At 35.0% G+C, this 22,972-nt stretch overlaps 1 protein-coding gene across 2 annotated transcripts in view; it reads left to right on the top strand.

Annotated features, from left to right (window-relative positions):
• Window positions 1-22,972, top strand: part of LOC129791322 (leucine-rich repeat-containing protein 24) — a 125,768-nt gene that overhangs the window by 54,659 nt on the left and 48,137 nt on the right. Inside the window, exon 3 of one of the 2 annotated variants that reach the window (XM_055829437.1) lies at window positions 20,183-20,253. The exons of the other annotated variant lie outside the window; for it this stretch is intronic. The gene's annotated coding sequence lies outside the window, so the exon portion shown is untranslated. The remainder of the gene's footprint in view (window positions 1-20,182; window positions 20,254-22,972) is intronic. 2 annotated transcript variants of the gene reach the window in all.

Consider the following 22,972-nt stretch of genomic DNA (forward strand, 5'->3'; position numbering starts at 1 on the left):
TGTGGGTATGTGAAGCATAAACGAAAAGGGATTCAGGGCTGTGCGAAAGATGTTTTGAGAAAATATTAACCATTTCATTTTACAATTTGTAAACAATGATCCCTGCAGTGCTGACGCGGGGGAGTAAACAATTTCAATTTACTAATTAACTATAAATGAATTTTCTTTCCAGGTGAGTGAGAATTGACATGGCAACGGGGTGTATTTGCTGTATTCTTTAGCGAAACGTACACACACGGGATACCACACCTTGGAACTTTTATGCATCCCATGTGGATAATTTCCGCAGCATGTTGGGGAGAATGTAAGTTGCAGTTTAAACAAAAAAAGAATGTATGATTAAAAAAAGGGGAGGGATGGTTTATTTACTTAAACTCTTCTTTTCATGAATCATCGTGTCATCGAGAGTTTGTGTTTGGGATTTTTTTTTCATTAGCTATACATAGATCGATTGTATTTTAACAGAGTTTATGCTTTGTGGTGAGAAGAAACTGAAAAAACGATGAATTTATTAGAGGGAAATGCTGGAAAAATTATATTTCAACCTCTGCAGATTCTCATTAAATTTTATCTGTCGGAAAAATTCAAGAAAATCGATCAAAAGAAGCTTACAATGTGCCAATGAATGCCGCTAATTAATGTACCTACCTAAATTAATTTATTTTTAAATTCCTCTTTTTTTTGCATTTTTATTGCAAATTGGATTTAATTAAAATTGTAACAGAGTGTGGAATAGACATCCTAAAAAAATGTAGTTTAATGTCTAGTCCATTGCACATAATAATGGTCTGTTGAGCTTGTATTTTGTCAAATTTATCCAGCAATTAGTTTACTGTGTGGTGCACTAAAACAATTATTTACAATTATTTTCAACTCTTTCTGCCACCCCCACTTTTGTTCCGGCATCCATTAAACCTAGGCAATAAAATCCAGCGTGTCTGGACTGTTCAGCTCGATGGAGAATGATTGTAAACAGTGTTAGGCACTTTTGTTTCTTTTTTTTTTAATTAATCCGATCAACCCCACTGAATATTTATGTACGTATACTACCTATTGCTAAAGCTACTAAATGTTTTACAACACATAATTGCATTCAGCTTGAAAATTTTTAGAAGCTTTTTAAGCTTTTATTGTTTCAAAAAAAATATATTTTTTAGAGAAAATTTAATGATTTTTCATAAGAAAATTAATTTAATTCGTTATGTGATCTTTAAGAGCATAAAAAATGCCTCATTTACCGTTTTTACAGCTTTTCCTTACCAATTAAGGAAATATATACAAGACAATTTTCCCTACAAAAAAAACTGCAAACTTGCAAGAACGTAAAAGAAATTTAATGCAAAGTTTTTCATACATATGTATGTATGTAGGTACTTGTGCTTTCCTACCTAATTATTTCTTGAGACTGCAAAAAGAAGTCAAAAAGACGCCCTAAAATTTTCTTCATGCGGTTTGACTCTGCAAATAATTTATTTGTTACACCAAACTTTTGAAAGTACATACAGTCAATATTCTAGAGAGCAATTGCGGGTAAACTTTATGTGGAAAGTCCACTGGGGTAGACAACTTTTGGTTTTGCAACTTTTCGCGCGCAAGATCTCCCTCCCCCAGCATGGGGGGGTGGAAGATGCTTGGGGAAAGTTTTGGGGGGTGGTTTGAGAAAGTGCTCGGGAAACTAATGAAATGTTGTATGTTCTCTGTTTGGCGATTGATACAGCCATTTGCCCCCTCAATTTGGTGTTGGGAATCAATGGATGGGATATTTATAGGGTCACCGTGAGCTTTTCGACTTTGCCACTCCATTAGTTTAATTGTTGTCCTCCTGAATCTGGCCATCTGACGACGTCCATTTAAATGGCTTTTGAGCTTTTTTTTTGTGCCCAACATGTTCCGGCATAGTGGGTGGCTTTTATTGGGCACCATAAAAATCCTCTAACGTTGGACCCTTGAGAGCCGCCTACGTGGGGTTACTTGGCACATTTGGCATGGATGGGTTCTTTGGGAAATATTGCACTTTTTCTCACGTTCTAATCAGACACACATCGGGGGGAAATGTTCTCTCGTGGTAAAAAGGCATTGTGAAGCACCGAAAGCTCTGAAATGGCCTCCATATATAGCACAGAGGGCATGGGGTTGGGGTGCTCTACACACATAGATGACTACGGAAGAATATTGGAAACACTATCTTGAGGCAAGAAAAAAAAGGGAAGAAAATCGGGAAAATAAATATAACGGTTGGGTTGAATAACAAGACGTCAAGTCAACTTCCCTCACCGTATATACAGTGTGGGGAAAACGGAAAGAAAACCTTTTGTGTTTTACATGCTCAATTTTTTTTTCTTCCTCCCATTCTTCTCCTATCACCAACCCCATCCTTCTGGGGTTGCCCGTATCGACCCATCACACTGAATGATCCCACGGTGAGTATGTGTTTGTGGGGGTGTACCAGGCGGTATACCACGGTATGAGTAAATATTTGCCCCCACACAACTCTCTCACACGCCCCAAAATTCTATCGTAGTGAGAATGCAAATCCATCAGGCATGACTCGGCACAATGAAATGAAAACTCCAATAAGTTCATGGTAATGGAGATTCTCTGTTGTATCCGATTTTTAATTGCATTTCATTTCAAATGCTACATCACTAAAATCTCCAATAACAAATTATTTCATCTACTAGAATTTCTTAAAGGAAAATTTTCACATTTTGAATGCAAAATTCTAAAGAGTAAACACAAATTTTATTGAAATAAATTTTTAATGAACAATTTCAGAAGTTTACGGGAACATCTTGCTCTGACGATGCAAAATTTAATATAAATTCATAACATGCAAGCGTATCAATTGAATTTCTGTCAACTCTCACGAATAAATATGTCCCAACTTTTACTATCATTAAACAAAATTATGGTGGTGAAGTTGCTTGAAAGAATTTTTAATGATATACGCCCCTGTATACGCCTGTTGAAGAGAAACTTCTAACGACAAATATTACGAAAGAGGAGTTTCCAAAAGGTGAAAAGTATTCAAAAATAAGAGAAAATACAGGACAACTTTCTTGTAGTTGAAAACCTACAACCTATTTCAAAAAATTCTGAAAAGTAAACTTTTAATAACTAACGATTTTACAATGCGAAACGATTTTGAATGATTTTTAACGACGAATTATATTTAACGACTTTTTAGCTGTGATTTGTTAAAGAAAGGTATCAAAACGAATTTATAACGCCAAAAAACTAAAGGTTTGGGTAAGGAAAAACGTCTACAAACGATTTTGTAATGAAAAACGACTTATAACAATTTTATGGCTAAGAACGATTTTTAACGGTTTTGCAAGGAAAAAGAACTTTCATAATTTTATAACAAAATGCAATTCTAAACGATTTTATAACGAAAGACGATTGTTAAGCAAAAAACGGTTTTAAACGAAAAACGATTATTAAGGATTTTTTTAAACGAGGCTTTCAAACAAATATAGCAACGAAAACACGATTTAAAAACGATAACACAATTCACAAAATTTTTTAAAAATATAGAACGATTTAAACGATATTAAAACGACAATTATTTATTAACGATAAGCGACTAAAAACGATTTTTATTTACCGAAAACGGATTTGAAGGTATTTTTAAATGAATTCGAATAAAACGCGTGAAAATAAATTATTTTTAACGAATATTTCATCAGCTTTATTTTAGGTTTAAAGCTCTATCCAACGAACTACAATATTTTTTCCCTATATTCAGTTGGTAAATCCGTAATTATTGATTTTCTGGTCAGCAACATATATGTAGCTCTGAGATTTGCAAAGGGGAACACGCGCGGGGCAAAAAAGGCCAAATGCCATCGTGAATGGCCAGCCCGTTTGGAAGGACGTGCCTTTGGGTCTCTCAGGGCCAAACACAGGGGTGAGCCCTATAATTGAGGCGCGATGGAAAAATTAATGGGGGTGAAAAATACGTTCAAACTCAACACTTCCGGCGTCCTTCCGAATATCCTCAATTCATTTTCACTCTCTCTCACATACCAAACCAAATGCGGACGCCAAATTGGCACGAGACGCAGAATTAGCATTAAATTGCTTCTACGGTTGCAACCATTCGCACACACCCCCTTTCTTTACCACCAAAAGTCATTCCTAATGTCACGCATGACAATAAATTCTCAACATTATTCAAGCTGAACCACCCTCGCAATCTTTCACCCCCGTACCTGGCTTACTTGGTGCCGTGGTATTCACCTGGAACTTTCACATGCAGCCGCAGAAAATGTGTGGCACAATTTAAATTTATGCCTCACCAGGAGCAATTTTCTCAATGTGTGAAAAGTGACGGAATAAAATTTAGCACCCCCACAACATCACCACCCCAAAAATCCTCGTGCATTTCCGTGTTTTTCCCGCATAAATTATGCGTCCGCTAGAGGGGTTGAAATTCACTGTATATTGCTCTTGATGCATGACTCCTTGCAAGGGAATCGATTGCACGGGCCTTTCACCGCATTTCTTCCATTCTTTCTCCAACAATTGCACAGAGGGGTGAAACCGACAGCTGCAATGTAGAAGAATTTTTTCTTTTTTTCCAACATTCCTTTATCGTTGAAAAAAATCGAATTTCAAATAATATTTTTTGGATGCTTTTCTTCGCCATGTGAAAACTTCTCCTTCTAAACACATAATGTGCTCTGTGTGTGTAGCACGTTACATATTTCACATGTCAACGTGAAAATCCTCACAAAGTCCAAGCAATATGCCCGACAATTCCCCGAGAGCTTTAGTATCCTCAAGTGAGAGGAGTTGTTTAGAATCTTCTCCCTGAAATCCAATTGATTTTCTTCTCCCAAAAGCACTTCCGCTTCAAGGTAAATATTTTTCACAAGCATGAAACATATTGTTTGAGAATGAAATATCTCTTGTGAGTTTAAAGTGATTTTATGTTGGGGATAATATTGATCGTGCTACATCCTTGTGTGACCCCCATATGGAACTTTTGGGTTTAGAGGTATCCCTTTTAAAGTTTTCGGAGGGAAAACTCGGAAAGAGCTTCAATATATGTATCTACTATTTATTAAGCAGATGGAAGAGTAATTGAATGAATTAGATGTAATTAATTATCGCAAACTCCTTCTACTGATTTTATGATAATCATTAATCAATCATTAAGAAGCGAATGTTGGGAATGTCTTGCGATAATTGAGAAGTAAATAATCAGAAAAAGGAAGAATTTTAATCGATTAATTGAGATTGAAACGCAATCAGGAGCCAAAAAAGATGAAAAAGTATTTTTTTAAGCTGCAAAAAAAGCTCAAAGCTTCACAGTTCATTGAACAAAAAAGAATATTTTTGCAAATTAAAAATTCAAGCTTATGAATAAATTTTGCCAATCTTCGCTGTTTTCTCTTGTGCCATTCAAGCCGGAACTTGGGTCAGAAAAAAAGCTCCATTCTTGGAAAAAGTAATGAAAATTCTTCAGAGAGAAATTAACAAATTAACTTGGCCTTAGGAGCGTTGAACAAATATACGGGCAATTTCTACGATTTTTTTCCTTCTTAGAAGACTTTGTGGTTTGTAAACTCCCGGTAACTGTGGTTAAAGGTAGGCGTAAGAATTCATTCAAGCTTCTTCCGCCCTAAGGATATAATATATTTAACCACTTGAGCAGGGATATTTATAAATTTACGTCTAAATCTCAAAAATTCAACCGAGGGTTTTCCTGGAAATAACTTCGCCCAAGAAGAAGGAAAAAAGAGCTTTCCTTTTGGTGTTTCAGGCGAAAGCTTTTTGGGTGTGTGAGAACAAATTTTAAGGGACACTGTGGGATGGCAAAGTTTGAAGTGTTTGCGTTGAAATTGGGGTAATTGCTGAGTATTTTAGGGACATGCGACCTTTAGGAAAATTTCTATTTAGAACACACACCAACAAACTCTCTGACAAATCTCTTTAATACACCCTCCATTCCTCTCTTCTTACCAAGCACTTGAACTTCCTCAGGAGGGGAGCTGGAGTACAAGGGGAGTGCCTTTGGATGAATATCAAAAGAATAGATGCGGAATATTTTGAATGTGGGGCATAATTTCAAAATAATACAAAACATCGAGTATATAAGCATTGCTTGCGGGGGAAAAGTGCTGTGAGATTTCCATCCGCAATTGCTAAACTTTGATGGAATTTTAATGAAAATTCCACTATTTTCCGAGATTTTGTGCACCAGGAAAATGGTTTTAAAATTTTCCTCAAGAGAAGCGTATAAGTCAACCTGGAGATAGGAGGGAAAAATAATTTTGGGGATGATAAAAGAAAAGAAAAAAAAGGTAGCAAAGGTATACCTCAATTTAATTCGCATTGAAGGCAATTTCAGAGGTTCACCTTCCATGGTAACTCACGAAATATTTAATGCAATTCTCTCTTGTATTTTTCTTGTTTGTTAATTCTATTCAAAATGAAGGTAGATGCTATATACTGTGTGAGGTGCTTAAATGAAAAACTCAAACTCCTACAATATTCACTCTCAGTCTTCTTTTTGTTGCCTCAACATGCTTCAATGTGGTTTCTTCTGTCAATAGGGTTGATTTTTGCAACCCCCACGTTTGTTCATTTTCCCTCCTTGAACGTAAACTGGAATATATCTCTTTTAGGAATATTCCAGTGAAAAAATAATGAAAAACTTTAAAAGTCATACACTTTAGCCCCGGAAAATCTCTGTGAAATATTGATTTGTGGACCCATCAATCATTCCTGAATGGGGTTTGTCGAGAAAGAAAGAGACGAGGGGGGTCTCTGTGTGTGTTTTCGGTTGATTGGTGGAAATGGCCAAAGGGCAAACAGCTGTTGGAATGTAAAACATTTCTATTCCGAATATAACGAATACAAATAGCTAGAATATTTAAATTTTGTTACTCAGCAAAACACGAAGTTCATGTTAAAAAGAAAAGGCCTAACCCTTACCTGAAGGATAAAAAGGTTATTGTTAGGGTAGAAAATACGGCAATTTATTTTATTATAATTTAAATAATTATTCCTTTTCATTATTGAAAGGAATTTAGAATATTGTTATATTTCCTAAAATATTGAATATCAGAAAATTCATTGAAAATTATGAAAATATTTTTGAGAATAAAATTATTTACCTACATTTTGTGCTTTCCGTAAACAAAAAAAAAGATAGAATATTTTACAAGAAATGTTCTACGAGAACACGTAACCTCAGCCATTTACCCCCTGGGAAGACAGAGAGAGAGAAAAGTATATATTGTACGAGTGATTGTAGGTCACACCCCAAAATCTCCTTCACTGATGGAGCAAAAAAAGCCTGTGAGCACCAAATGCCGCCTGGTGTGGTTCATTGTGGTTATTCTCGTCTATTCTTCCTTCATTACCCCACCCACGTGACCCCCCATGACCGGCATCCCAAGGGGTAGCCCTTGCTATAGGCCTCAGTCAGCCAAATGATACATCCGAGAAAATTCCACCCCAAGGCCACACCACCCCAACGATTCGCCGCACGACTTGTTCATCTTTAATCTGCGGCAATTGTGGTGTACACAGAGGTTGTCGACTACATAGGACCCCGTGTCACAAGCACTCACACCTACAGTGTTTGCTGCTTTTTTTTTGCACCCTCACCACCCACCCTCGACCTTTGCCACGGGGCGTGTTAAAAGAAAAAAAAAGCACCATACAAAAATGTAACCACCACGACGGCTTCACAAGAAGATGAAGGAACAATCCAGATGATGGGTGAAAGCATGAGAAAATCCTCCCAGGAAAATCACGCAGATTTACCCACGTTTATGGATGATGGCCGGGGGAGAAAAAAAAGTCAACATAGACAAGCTTGAAATTTATTGATTTTTCACCCCGAAAGCCCACTTTAGTAATTATGCTGTAAAAAAAAAGTCTCGCACGTTATTGGGCGTTTTATGTCGTCGATGCAGCACGTGAGGAATTTTTCATTATACATTTTGATTACACCAAAAATTTCATGTTACATTGCCCTTTGAAAGGTTACACGGTTCACTGTATGGTGGAAAATAAAAACCTCAGCTTTTACCTGCAAGCTAGAGAGGTGTGTGATCTACCAAAGGAAATTTTATTATTTGAAATTTTTTATGGTGTCAATGATACCAATGCAATGGTGGATGGTGATGGTAATCGAGAAAACATCAAGCAATTTTTTCTTTAAAGAATCTTGTTTGTAAAACTGAAGGATTTTTTTTAATTACAAGATAATTATCATTAAATTTTTTAAGTAAAAAAAATCATTTTTAAAAAATCTTTTAAAAGATCTTGTAAATAATAACATTAAAATCTTTTTTAAGTGTTAAAGTTATTAAAGTAATAAAGTGTTGAGTGTCTTACTTAGGAGAATTTATTGGAAAATTCTTCAAGGAAAACTCGTGGAAAATAATTTCAAATTGAAGTTGAACGTACTATAATAAGACGTTTGTTCTATTTAGAAGTTAAAAAAAAAAGAAATTCGTGAAATGACGAAGAAAATAATAAAAAAAACAAAGAATTAGAAAATTAAAAAATAATAAATAAAAAAAACTAGTAAATCAAAAAATTATAAAATTAAGGGATTGTTCCCTAGATTTTAATATTAAATTTGTCGTAAAAATCGTCCAAATCTGTCCAGACAAAAGTCCTGAAACATCCATAATTTTTTTACCATCCCTACCATCTCTTATATTAAATAAAAATTAATAAACTTGAGTCTTTTTTATCCCAATTTTTTGTATAAGAAAAAAACAGGAGGAGTGTCTATCCGAAATTTTTTATCATTAAAAATAATTTTAAAAAAAAATGAGAAATGGGTGGATTTCTTCTCGTAAGAGAATTTATCAGTGACCATCAGCACTGGCTACTGCTGGAAAAATACGTATTCTCCTCTATAAAAAAATACATAATTTTTCATCCCCTAAAAAATTGTTTCATCGCCAGAGAAAATTTATATAATTTTCACAGAGAGCTTTTTCCCACGTTCCTATGCGTATTTTGTGTAAATTAACATTCTCCAAATATTTTATTCATTATACTAATTGTTTTATAAAGTTTGCCGAATTGGTTTTAATGAGATTAGAAAATTTTCATTAAATTGCAATTTGCATTTTGGTATGTAGATAATTCTCTCTCCCTCTGCGTTATTCTCCAAAAAGCTTATAGGGGGTGTGTGTGTGGAATGGTTGAAATTACAATGATAGAATATATTTTGTAGGGATATAGAGCAGCATAAATTGCAATATTTAGTGAACTTTTCGCAAAAACTCCAACGCGCGGGGTGTTTTGTAATTCAATATTAATATTTTGTGTGTGGGGGATGATAGCAAAATTCTAGTGGGTTTAAAATTTCTGAAATTATATCGAGTTGAATGAAATAATTACGATGAGACTTATATGTATACACAACATACCTACATTGTGGTGCTTAATCCAATTTATTGGGCATAATTATGTTTTGGTGGAATATTTATGCAAACAAAATTAATCATGCAGGTATGATAATGCATTCAGCGATGATGGGATTGTTGGTGAAATGCGCAAATTTGTTTTTGCTTCAAATGATCAAAATTCAAAACATCAAACACCAAAAATACCTCTGAACGCGACATTGTATGAAAATTTCATTATGTTTAATGCAAAAGCACAAAATTGTATGCATACACATATCATTCGTCAGCTATATTTTCCCTTCCGCGATTACATTTTGGCCTACATACTCCGAAAAACCACTGGGGGTTGTGGTCGAGGGGGGTAGTAAATGGGGCAGGAAAATTTGGGGAAATATAGAGAGTGAATAGTAAATGAAAGGTAAAGCCATCACCACAGTAAGATTATACATATTAATTAGAATTTCAGTGCTTGTAGCATTTTGAATATTCTCCCGCAATACAATGGGAGAAATGATAATTTAACGATTGATTGAGTCGATTACATTGCCAGAGAGAACCCCATAATCTATTAAATAATACATAAATGCTTTTATCGGAAAACGAAAATTACACCATTTCAGGCATATCGCATTGTGTAATAATTCAGGAATACCACACACCTACACTACACAAACATAACACGATGTCATGAGATTACGCATTGAAGAGAGAGCCCCCTCCGCCTTCGAAAAGTTTGATTTCTTTGCCCAAATTTTATGTGGAGAAACATAATTTCTTTGTGACGTTTAATTGGTGGGAAAAAATCAAGGGGTGTTTATCTGGGTAAAAATATTCCGATTATTCGTCGAGATTCGGATTGTTCAAAATTCTGATTATTCGCCAAGATTCGGATTATTCAGATTATTCGTCAATTATATTCGGATTATTCAATAAAATTCAGAGTATTCATTGAGATTTGGATTATTCGTTAAAATTCCAACTATTCGTCAAGAAAATTTTGAATATTCGTTAAGATACTGATTGTTCGCCAAGATTAGCATTATTTTTCGTGAAGATTCAGACTTTTTGGTAAGATTCAAATTATTTGTCAAGGAAATTCGGGATTATTCTGTAAAATTCAGAGTATTCGTTGAGATTTGGATTATTCGTCAAAATTAAAATGATTCGGTATAATAAATTGAAATATTCGACAGATAAACACCCCTTGAAAAAAATCAATGCCATGTTCCCATTCTCTCTCATCTATTTCTCATTAAGACACCACCGATTAAATATTTCATGAATATAATATAGTCTGGAGAACAATAAAAGCAAGACATCCACCAATTATCCCACCACACTGGCGACTTATGACATTTTGAGGTTTCCCTTTTAGTTAGGTCATCTCATGGCAAAAGACTGCAGGCAGTGCTAGAAACTTGAAAATTGGCATAAATGTTCCTTAGGGCATATAAAGGAAGGAAAATGAGTGCGGTTTGGTTTCGTCCGCTAAAAAGCATATGGCGGCCAATTTTCAAAATGGCGTCCTTTTGAGCTATAATGTAATCTAAAGTTTGTCGTAGGTGGCTGAAATTTTAGTATGTTATAGCTGGCATCAATACCTTTCCAACGATAGGTCATTTGACTCCCTAGGTTCCCTAGAACCTAAGATATTGCCATTTTTAGGTTTTTCTTTAGAAGCTCATATCTCCGGTTCTACGTAACGTACAAAGGTGTTTGACCTATCGTTGGAAAGGTCTTGCAATACTCTACAACTCTCTAGAACATTGCAAACCTATTAAAAGAACATTTATGGGTCAAAAATACAAAAAACAATGTGTAATTTTTGACGCAAAAATTTTCATTAAAAAAATAATTTTATCGGAATAAATTTTTTCTCAGTGTATTGTCCAGATTCAGACGTTTCCAAAACATGGTCATTATATGCTGTAGCTCAAATAGAACCAGAGTTATAGCGATTTAAAAAACGTGAAATATTGAGAAAAAATTCTTGTAAATATTTCAACAAAAGGCAGAAATTTGTGTTTCATACGTCACTGAAATTTTTGTGATTCAAAAATGAAAACACATTCTTGTTTTTTTTATGAAAATTGATATTAATTAGTTAATGTAATGACTAATTTTGGTGTGTGGTGTCAATTAAACATAATTATAATGTAAAATAAGTCTTATTTTACCAAAAAAAAGTAAATAAAAAAATTTTGCATCACTCAACGCCATCTATCAGTGAAGTATGAAACACAAATTTCTGCCTTTTGTTGAAATGTTTACAAGAATTTTTTCTCAATATTTCACGTTTTTTAAATCGCTATAACTCTGGTTCTATTTGAGCTACAGCATATAATGACCATGTTTTGGAAACGTCTGAATCTGGACAATACACTGAGAAAAAAATTATTCCGATAAAATTATTTTTTTAATGAAAATTTTTGCGTCAAAAATTACACATTGTTTTTTGTATTTTTGACCCATAAATGTTCTTTTAATTGGTTTGCAATGTTCTAGATAGTTGTAGAGTATTGCAAGACCTTTCCAATGATAGGTCAAACATCTTTGTACGTTACGTAGAACCGGAGATATGAGCTTCTAAAAAAAAACCTAAAAATGGCAATATCTTAGGTTCTAGGGGACCTAGGAAGTCAAATGACCTATCGTTGGAAAGGTATTGATGCCAGCTATAACATACTAAAATTTCAGCCACCTACGACAAACTTTAGATTACATTATAGCTCAAAAGGACGCCATTTTGAAAATTGGCCGCCATATGCTTTTTAGCGGACGAAACCAAACCGCACTCATTTTCCTTCCTTTATATGCCCTAAGGAACATTTATGCCAATTTTCAAGTTTCTAGCACTGCCTGCAGTCTTTTGCCATGAGATGACCTAACTATTTGTCGTACGAGAAAGCACTTTAATGGCCACTTCTGTACCATCTAGAAGTGAAGGTATTTTATGGACCAATTAAGACAACACTACCTCCGAGGCATGATTGAAAATTCATACAACTGCAGTCTCAGCATCTGCGGGAATTTTATCACCTACTCCATTCTACCATATACCTACATACGCCTTTATTCTAATACGTTAGAAATCTCCGCAAGTTTATCTTATATGAGAGGGAATATTTGGACCAAATTCAAAACTAATCGTACAATTCCCATGGGGAGACTCTATGGCGTGCAAATTTGATAAACTTTTCAAATTGATAAACTTCCAACGTGATTGCATGGGGTGCGATAGAAACGATTTCATTTAATGGATTGAAGAAAATTGTTATTGAGATTCATATCGAAATCATTAAGAACAATTTGTGAGGAGAAAGATTATTACTTAAAGTTATTACATCTACAGAGAGATTTTCCACGAGGTATAAGGAAATTAATGTTTTACCATTAGTACTACATATATAGGTAATTTGACATTATATTAGATGGAAGTGTGGGGCGCTAGGGACGCTAGGGGCGTAGTCAGAAATTTATTTAATTTATTCTTTTCTAACGTTTAACATTTTTTTAAACACAATTTGAACAACTTTCAATATATTTTCATGTAATTTTTTGCATAGAAATAATTTGTGTGACCTAAAGAATGTACAAAAAAAACTTACCAAAAATCGATGGATAGTAAGACACCAAGACATCCTTCCTGGGTACGCCCCTGGATGGCTCAATTAGGCCGCATTTTATGTAATAAAAATTGAAATATTTAGTCTTCTGAGCTTCATGGACGTTTGAAATGGATTTTTATTACACGACTCATTGGAAAAAAACCCAACGAAACCACACTGACTGATTTATGTTTACTAAATTTATTTATTTTCTCCTCTGGAGCTGTCTTCGTTAACCACACAGTAACGTTCAAAGCGCTCAGAGTATAAAGATACATGACTATGATTGCAATTTTCAAGACAAAATACTTCAAAAATTACTTCCTCTTCGTGTTCCACATTTTATCTTACACAGAGGAGAAAAAAAAATAAGAGAAGAAAAAGAAGTCTTCCAGATTTAGTTCTCTGCCATGATGAAGGTTTTTTAGGGGAGGAGGGCTGGGAACTTTCTTGCATCGTCGTCTCGTTGTGCAAACAAGGGGTTGTGGGAGATAAGGTAAAAATTTATGGAGAATTATAAAATCATGGCGATCGGTGTTTGTATTTTCTTCCTTTTTTTTGCACCCTCGTGTCGCCACGGGGTGTCTCGTAAATAAAGTCACTCACAGAGGGGTGATTGGAAGTTCATGGGCTCAGTCGTCGCGTTCACCCACACTGCACAGGAGTATCGATTTCTCATACGGAGAAATTACACTCGTGGCCGAGGCTATAAAACTCCGACTCTCTGTTTTTCTTCCTTGTGCCACCTCTTTTAGTTTTAACACCCCTCCAAAGCAAACCACCCAAAAATGCCTTGTCCTATAGGGGGGTGAAAGGCAGTAGGGAGGGTGTTGGGAGTAGCTTGTGGGGAAGGCAATATTCAGAGACGCTTCTGGCGCCGTCGGGTCGAATCCGAGACGACTGCTCTCCGCAATTCCCAGAGACACTTATGAAACTTTTACGGAATAACTTTTGTACGGCCGAAGACCCACATCGATGGATGTCTGCATTGAGGATATAGCGGAAGGAAATTCAAATAAATTTTTCCCCTTTTTTCCACACACACTCTGTCGTTCTCTCTGCTCCGTTATTCTCCGCAGTCATGGGGTTGGAAGATGGCAATCAAAGAAAAGCTTCTTGTTGTGTTTTTGTCTCCATTGCCTGGCATGACATTCTACATACATATATGTTGGATGGGGTGGCAAAGTACAAGTGAAAATGTTATACAAACCTCCCTATTTGTGGACCCATTGAAAAGCTCCATAAAGAATTATTGTGTGTGTTTGATCAATCCACTTTCGGATGAGCTTTCATCAGTCAGTTGAAATTGAATTAGAGGGGGGCAGTGAACTTTTGGAATTCGATTCATAAATGAATTTAGCTGATACTGAAAGTATGAGGGAAATTCTCAGAAGAAGGATATGATTCATATGATAGGAATGCTTGAGCCTATGCTTTAGAAACATTTTGCCAGAAGGAAATTTTCACATTGCAGCATAATAGATTTAATGGGAAGGTTTTTGAGAACAAAATTTGAAGAATTATTGGAATTTATTCTTTGGCTATTTATTTGTATTCTTTATCACATTTTGCTAAAAAAAAATTGGCTCACAGAGTCTTTAAAAATTTTCTTTTTGGCATGGACAATTGCCTTTGAACTAATTATTCTTCAAGTAACAAAAAATAACAAATCTGAATGAATAATTTGCATAAAGTCTCAAAGCTCAAGCATAAAATATATATTTTCACATAAAATAATAATTACCTATGTTCCAGAGCTTTCGTCTTTAGAAATTCAGAAAGAGGAGCAATTGTAAATAATTTAATATCCCAACTACTTCTTTTTGGCTATATGGATCCGGAAGGAATCCAACAGCCGTACAATTTAAAGTGCAGAAGAAGAAGAAGAACTACTTCTTTTTAATTGGATACATAAAAAAAGTTAAAAAGCTTTCCAATTATGTATAAAAAGCATTCTATATAGTAAAGTATATATTCTTACATTTATAAAACTTTCAATTTATTGTATTTCTATAAATATTTCATTCGTGGTTTCATCATGAATTTTCAACACTTTCAGATTCCATTTAATTCAGGAAAAATATCGAGCACTCTGCAAATCCACATGTCCTTCTCATGCAATTCTAAAATGAAATTCAACTGCTTAAAAGCAAAGTTTATTTATCTAGTACAACTTTCCCCCATGTTTAATTCATTTCTGCACTTTTTTTGCTGTTGTGTCCCATGCGTGCAAGTGAATTCTCATTCTGCCATGGACACGAGAGGAGAGAGCTTTCCTCGCGTACTGTACTCATGTTCTTTTGGTGTTGATCTCGCAAAAGCCCCGGACTGATCCATTCTCATGCAATTGCCCTACATATTTTCACATGGAAAAGCTCAGCGTGCAAAATGCAAAGTAGGACGCGCTACAAGCGAAAGGTAAGAGGAGGTGATGTGTGCAAAAAAAGGTAGTTCAGCCACTGAAATATACAAGTTGCATGTAAAATGCATAATTTTGTTATAAGCTGAAAGCTCTTTTCCTGGTAACTCACACAATTATGCTGTCCACATAAATACGGAGGGGGAAAAGATGAAGCAAACATTCTATCTTTCGCGTGGTATATGATTGTGGTGGGTAAACATGGTAAATGAAAATACAATTCACGATGCAAAATGTTCGCTTTCTGAATGCTCAAAAGGCATCATGAATACACCAAAAAATGCTTACTTTCACGGTCTTTTGCCATCTTTTTTAGGGGTGTTTTGAAGAGAATTTTCCTTCCACATCACAGAGAATCTTTGCCAGAGAAAAAGGATTTTTCTTCAACTGTATTTCCCCCTTCGTTCTCATCCCCGCAAATTTACAATTGAATTTTCTTCTAGCTCCACGATTAAATCAAGATCCTAAATCTATTCAGCAAACATTGTATTGAAATTCTCTATGAGATATTGTGTGCATAATATATATTTGGTTGGTTAGACGAAGAGGAAATTGATGGTGAAGAGTCTGAAGAGGAAGCTCAAATGATTCTCTTGTGATTTTGAGTATATGTACAAGTCTTTTTCCAAACACCATCTCTCAATTGATTCCCGGGGATTGTAATTCTCAACAAAAGGCCACAGTCTAGATTAAATACACAACTCAAATAGACAATATAATAGACATTACATGAAGAATCTCTTCCTCTACCGAAGCGACAAGGCCCAAACAAAAGCATCCTCGCTCGATACCTACATATATCCCAACATTACATATAGAGATATTCTTTCTCACTATGAACTTCAATTTCTCCCTCTGTGTGTACTCGAATGTTGCAATAAAAATCGCAATCCATCGACTTGTTCGCCAAATTGTTGGATTCGGTGCAAAAGGAGAGAGAGTGGATAAATCAATTCAGTGAAATTGATGGTGTGAAGGAGAATTTATATATCTGTTTTCCTCACATCCATGGGAAATTATTTGCTGAAAAATCGTTTATACTTCCCACTTGCAGTGTTCCATTTGCGGAAATGTTATTCCCTTTTCAATAAAAATATTTCTATTTGATCTACGGTGGTGTGGTTGAAAATAATAGAATTGTACTTGATAAAATAAAATTTTATTCCACCGAAAAAGGAAGCTCGAGAATAGGGAATAAGACACAAAAGTCCTGGCAAAGCCAAGGAATTGTAATGAATATTTGTTGTTGGAAAAGTTTTGTAGTAGTTTTTTGAAAGGATTAAGAATTGAAAGTTAGATAATTTACCTGAATGAACCATTCAAAAGAATTTTAAAAATTGTAAAAAATATCAAAATAAATTTTAAGAATCTACTCAAAGCCTCTGAGAGAATTTTTTCTAATAAAATCAATCTTTGTGACTTCTAGAAAAATTTATTCTAAGAACTTATTCTTTCAGAAAGACTTGAAGATAATTTTAAAAATAAAAGAAGGCTAAATGATTTTGAAATTTCTATAGGAACAAAATGGCTAGAAAATTCTAATCAGTTTTAGCCATTTATCGAGCATTCAAGCAATTTTTTTTTGCTACAAAATTAACTCGAAAATTGCTCTTAAAATTCCTCAAATTTCCAAAATTATTTAATTATCCTTTAATTTTTTCTACTCATATTTTCTATTTAAGCCCGATTTTTTTGCCTCCTTCACAATATTTTAGTAGGGAGCTTTCCCCAATATATAAGAGAGCTTTCATATCACATTTTGCTTCTTCTTCTTCTAAACTTTAATGGATAATTTTGCAGGAATTTCTTCTACCCAGAAAAACAACAAATACAAAGAATTTTTATCTAATCATTTAAAATTTTTCCTCATAACAATGAGAGAATTCAGATCAAAAACATTGGAATAATTACATTTTCTTCATTTATTGGATAACTGAGAAAATTTGAAAGTTTGTGCAAATTTAATATGCGAAAACTTTCTTTAACAGCTAAAAGTTCGTCAGAAGGAAACTATTTGGAAAGATTGGTGGTAAACATTTTTGGATTAAAATGAGATTTTTATTTGTGACGATAGTGTTTGTAGAAGATTATTCGTTTATGTGATAAAAAGTTATAAATTTGCGTCTCGCTTTAATCATTAACTTTATTAGCTGGAGATATTCAACAAAAACAATGAAAATTCTCTTCAATGCAGATCTTCATTCAGAAAGAATTCGATTGATTAAGTGGCAATTAAGCGGGAAAATAAGGTCAATGGTTGTAAAAATGAATAGCGAGAAACTTCCACAAAAGGAATACTCTGTGCAATTAATAAATCATGCGTTATCAAATTCACCCATAAATTCCAATCAAAAGACATTGTAGTGAAATCAATTTTGTGGGTAAATGATTGATTTCCAATAGGGTCGTAGACATTGTCAGAGAATGAGACCCCGCTAACAGGTTGTTGTCAAGCCACAATAGATGAACACAGCGTTGGATATCTGCGGAACGAGGAAGTTTCTGTTGGAGCAAACAATATATAATACGAGAAGTATTTGACTTACTTTTTTATGCACGAAAGTAAAATAAATTCTTCCTTTTGCCCCTCCGGGCTGTGATTTAGTGAGAGACTCGTTTCCCAAATATTGCGTAGGGGCTGCGTAGTATAATACTAAATCACTATACGGTCATAAGAGTCATGCTATAAATCACCCCGTGATTGGCACAAGTCACGGAATTACCTATTTTTTCGTGCACCCCCCAAACCATGCCCTTTGTACGAAATTCTGTCCAGAGATAATCAAGCAAATTATTTGCAGCAAATTGTGTGCGGGTCGACGTAAAATGCTGTGTTTGTGTATAAAATGTACAATTTATTGCCAAATAATTGTCATATAAACACAAAAATAATAAAATGGTCTGATACCCCCACGGTGAGAGTCTATATTGATTTTTTTTTCGGCTCATTTTGATGGTTTGGGCAGCACGACGGCCAGTATGGGGCGCGAGAAATGCGATCGTTCACTTCTCAATGGTACTTTTTGTGGGTATATAATTTCAGTGTCGAACTCCTCTTCCCATGGGGAGACTGTCTGGCTACATACAATTACCCCCCGCGTAATCCATCCATTTTTCCTGAACACCCCCCACATGCTCTGGCTAAACAATTGTCGCGTATTTGCTCAGAAAAATATAATAATTAATTGTTGATACATTGGACTCCCTCCCCATCTTGATTGTTTGTTCTTTGCTGGACACATATATAGCACATGTAAGGGGTTAATTGCTAAAATGATTTATTGCTATGAGATTGAGAAAATTATTTGTTGAATGTGAAAAAGGAATAAATTGGAAAGTTTAATTGCATCATGTTTAATTGGCTCAAGTATTTTCTATGACTTTGGAAACTACGTGATTTTAGCTGGAAAATAATTCTTTTTTCGATGTAAAAATTGTGATTTTTATTGTAACAATTCTTGAACGGATTTTCAGGGATATTTCCATGTAGAACTCATGATATTCGACACATATTTCTAGGAGACAATTTAAAATGAATTTAACGTGAAATTTAATTTAATTTCGAAATATATTTTTAAAAAAATATTTCAACCGAGATTTTAATTAAAAATTCCAGGAATTTCCCAGAGAATTTTTCAAGGATTTTCGTTAAAATTCCACTTAGAAATTCTGTGAAAATTCATGAGAAATTCATCATCTTGATATGAATTAATTGTGAGAAATTCTATGGAAATTCTTGTGGAAAAAACTGTTACGATTTTCAATTGGATAACCAAAGGGATTCCGTATTATACTCTTAAATCCTAAAGTACATAATAAAGCTTTAAAAAGTATTAAAAGTAAAAGAAATCTAAAGAATGAAAAAAAATTATATACAAATTTTTAGTTTATTGTTTCGCATTCTTATGTATTTGAAAAGAATATTTTCTTCATACGAAAGCACTAATTAAATATGATCCTAATATCGTGAATATCTTAACGTGGAAGTAAAATACAGCACAAAACCACCCTAAATTTTTCCAAGAAATATCAATAAAAATTCAATGGAGACGCCTGGTAGTCACTTCACCTCCTCCATTTCTATAAAAACTAATAAAATGAAATGAATCAAGTTTTGCTTTACATTTCATTCCATTCAATTACATCCAACATTCACGCTATTGTACATAGCATACATAGCATACTAAAGGCAACGACATTCACGCGCGTTGATTGTCCTCTATAAGCAAAAATTCTTCCTTCTATTATATACTAAAAATGCTTCTTAAAATGTTTCTTAAAAGAGAAATTCTCTGTGTGCGATAGCATCTGCGTATGAAATTGACTAAAATTACACCCAATATTATAGTGCGGTCGCATTTCTTATCTTCTTAATAAACTGTCCCTCAAGTTGTCTTGTGTGAAACGCTTCTGCGCCTTCTAATAAGAAGATCTTATCTATACTCAATGTATTTGAGATCAAGTTCATGGCCGACGAGACGTCAGAATCACTGGGAGATGGAATTTTTGAGTTCGAGAGGATAAAATGGGTGAAGCAGAAGAAAAAAAAACCAAGTAAAGAGTTTTCCATCCCGGCAGCCACATCCGGCTGCTGCATCTGGAGGTATTAGCTCAGTGTCCCATAAATAATTCCGTCTACAAACAGAGTTTTTGCCTTCGACGCCACCACATTAGATTGCACTATTTTAACACATATCCACCCAACATGGGCCATTATAGTCACTAATTTTATTAACTCTTCTTTTTTTTGCTCTCTTTCTTTGCAGTCGCTCTGCGAGCCCGCGTTTTTTGCTCACCCATTCCCGGATAAACCCCATGCGAATGCTGCATAGTCTATGTAAGTGGTGAGAATGTTGATATTATATCAGGGAGAGAGGGTGATGTGAGGGGGGCGGAGGGGGTGAAAGGGGCGTTCAGTGGGTGGTATGGGCAGAGAGTTATGTAAGTTGAAAACATTTAGAGAGCAAGTGCGCCATTTCTCACACAATCTAGGGCGTGTGAGTTCTTTTTGTGCAAAAGCGTGAAGATTTAGGGTTTTGCGGGGTGGGTTTGTGCACACCGAATGGCTAGAATGGGGTGCATTTTGCTTGTGAATTTTATACTGCGGGGGAATGCCTTTCGCCACCATTGAGCAACCATACTATATGCAAATGGATTTATCACGAAAGAAAGACATTCACCTATTAAATTCCATAATGGAGTTTCGGGGCGGGGTAGGTTGGGGGGTGGTAGTGCAAGATGTCGTTGGAGAAAAGCCCCCATTCTCTAAAAAGTCAACCCTCTCTTCCACGAGATGAAATGTAAAATATCACACAACATTGCGGAGTTTGTTGGCAATTTTTGCATCGGAACTCACAGTGCTGTATGGAGAAAGCTCTTCTGGATGCAACCCAGGAAACTCATTTAGCGTGTGAACCCACATAGAGACGCGACTCATAAATTATTGTCTCCTCCCATCCATAGGGGGTTGGTGGGGGGAAAAGAAACTTTTTTTTGCACTCTATGCCAAAAAGCTCTTCCACCGAAACTTTTGTCCCGGGTCTTACGTGCTTTTTTTTCTCAGCCCGCGTGCATTCAACTTACACCCACACGATGAAGTTGACGCGAAATGGGATTTTAAAGTGATTCATTGTGAACTCTTTTAAACTATATATGTAGATACACAAGAAGTTTCCAAATGAAATTGTTGCTCTGTGAAGGGAAAAGGGTTTATTGGGTTATCCGGAATGCAAAAGAGGGATCACTTTAAGAACATCAGTCGCTTTATTTGTGAGAATTGAGAGACTTCCAAAAAGATTGAAAAAAATATGATATGAGTGTCTCAAACTTATCTCAATTCATGGAAATTTAGCATAAAAAACTCACAAAATGGAAAAATCTTAAAAGAATCTTTCAATAAAGAAATGAAAAGATTTTTGACAGAATCGTTCTCATAATTTTAAAATAAAACACAGAAAAATTTCCAATTGAGTGAAAGCTTCTTTATTATAAATGAAATATTAGAGCATTGAGTGTAAGTGCTATGAATAATTCTGCTCTCATTTTGAAATACAAACTCCCTGGTATTTACCTGGAAGAAACTTTTACGTTTGGAGCTTTTAATCTTGATAAACTTTTATATGTACCTGTGTGTGTGTTGATTCTCTAAAATCGTCACCAGTTGGATATCCCCAGATGGTACAGTGAATTACCTCAATCCCTATTTCTTCCACACATGTACTATACACATACTTTCCACTTTGTTCAATGGGAAAATTGTGGAAAATCCAAAATACCCCCGGCGTACGACGATGGGTGAGAGGATGTGGAAAACATAAATACTTGTATAAATTCAAACTTAAGCCGGATTTGCACAGCAATTCAGTATTAGTGTAATCTAAACTTGACTGTGTGATATAGCATTCCATCCCGCCCCTTTCCTCCCTTCCTTCTAGGAAGAGATGGGTGGTGAATATATAAAAAGGAGTGACGATGTGAGATCACGAAAGATTTCCTGTTGCACTTGCAGTGTGCATTTAGGGCGGATGCTGATGAGAGTTTTAGCCTGATTCAACCATAAAGGTGGACGTGACTCTTTTAAATGCCAACCTTTTAGTACTTTGGACAAGAGATCGTGCTTGGGATGTTTCTTATCGCCCCAATGAGGCTATATAGAGGTGTTTGGGCTAAAGGAAGCCATTTAAAGATTTTTCATTGTGAAAAATTTCAAGTGGAAAATGTGGAAAAGTGCCCTGAGAAAGAGATATTTCGAAAAATGCATTTTCGATTTTATTACAATAAAAACTCTCCCAACTGTTCACACAAATTGCATGCATTACGAAGTTAGCATTTTGGTCCACTTGCAAAATCATTTTTCACTCTGTTCCAAAAAGGGAAAAAATGGAAGCTTTTACTTCAATATTTTTCTCATGAAGAGATGGAAGTTCCATTCTGTCGTAAATTTTAGCAAAATGTTTCTCTTTGTTGGCACAAAAAAGTTCAGTTGAGTTATTCAAGAATAAATTTACTCAATTGCCCCCGATGGGGTAGTATGATGTACTTTTAAGTACAAGTCAATTTATCTTTAAATACTCTGTGTGTGGAGTTCAATTAAATAAACCCAACTTGTGCAATATTAAGTTTTTCTCACAAGGGCAATCACTCCCACATACTTTTTAATGATTAACCTCTTCCCCATGTAATATTGCCCCAACATAGAGAGCATAAAATTGACTTGAAAGCACATTGAGAAATATGATGCAACTCTGTGCAAGTATTATGATGCACTTAAGACGTATGGAAGCATAATGTTTGTCTTTACGGCTCAAACCAAAAAGGAGATCGTTAAAATTCAATTATGAGATGAAAATCTGTGCAGAGGAAAAATTTCTCAGAAATTTATTGCTCACTCATGCTCTTATCATTCTCCATTACAAATGCCAAGGAGCGCAGCAGAGTTATAGGGTTGCCCATAAACTTGGGAAAGTGTTGAGCGTACTGGGCCACCAATGGAATGTTGCACTTTAATGGCTAGTTTTTACGACAGTATGCTTTATTTCCTCCTTCAGCATTGTTTA

This window comes from Lutzomyia longipalpis, chromosome 2 (genome assembly GCF_024334085.1).
Source record: "Lutzomyia longipalpis isolate SR_M1_2022 chromosome 2, ASM2433408v1".
NCBI classification, from domain to species: domain Eukaryota; kingdom Metazoa; phylum Arthropoda; class Insecta; order Diptera; family Psychodidae; genus Lutzomyia; species Lutzomyia longipalpis.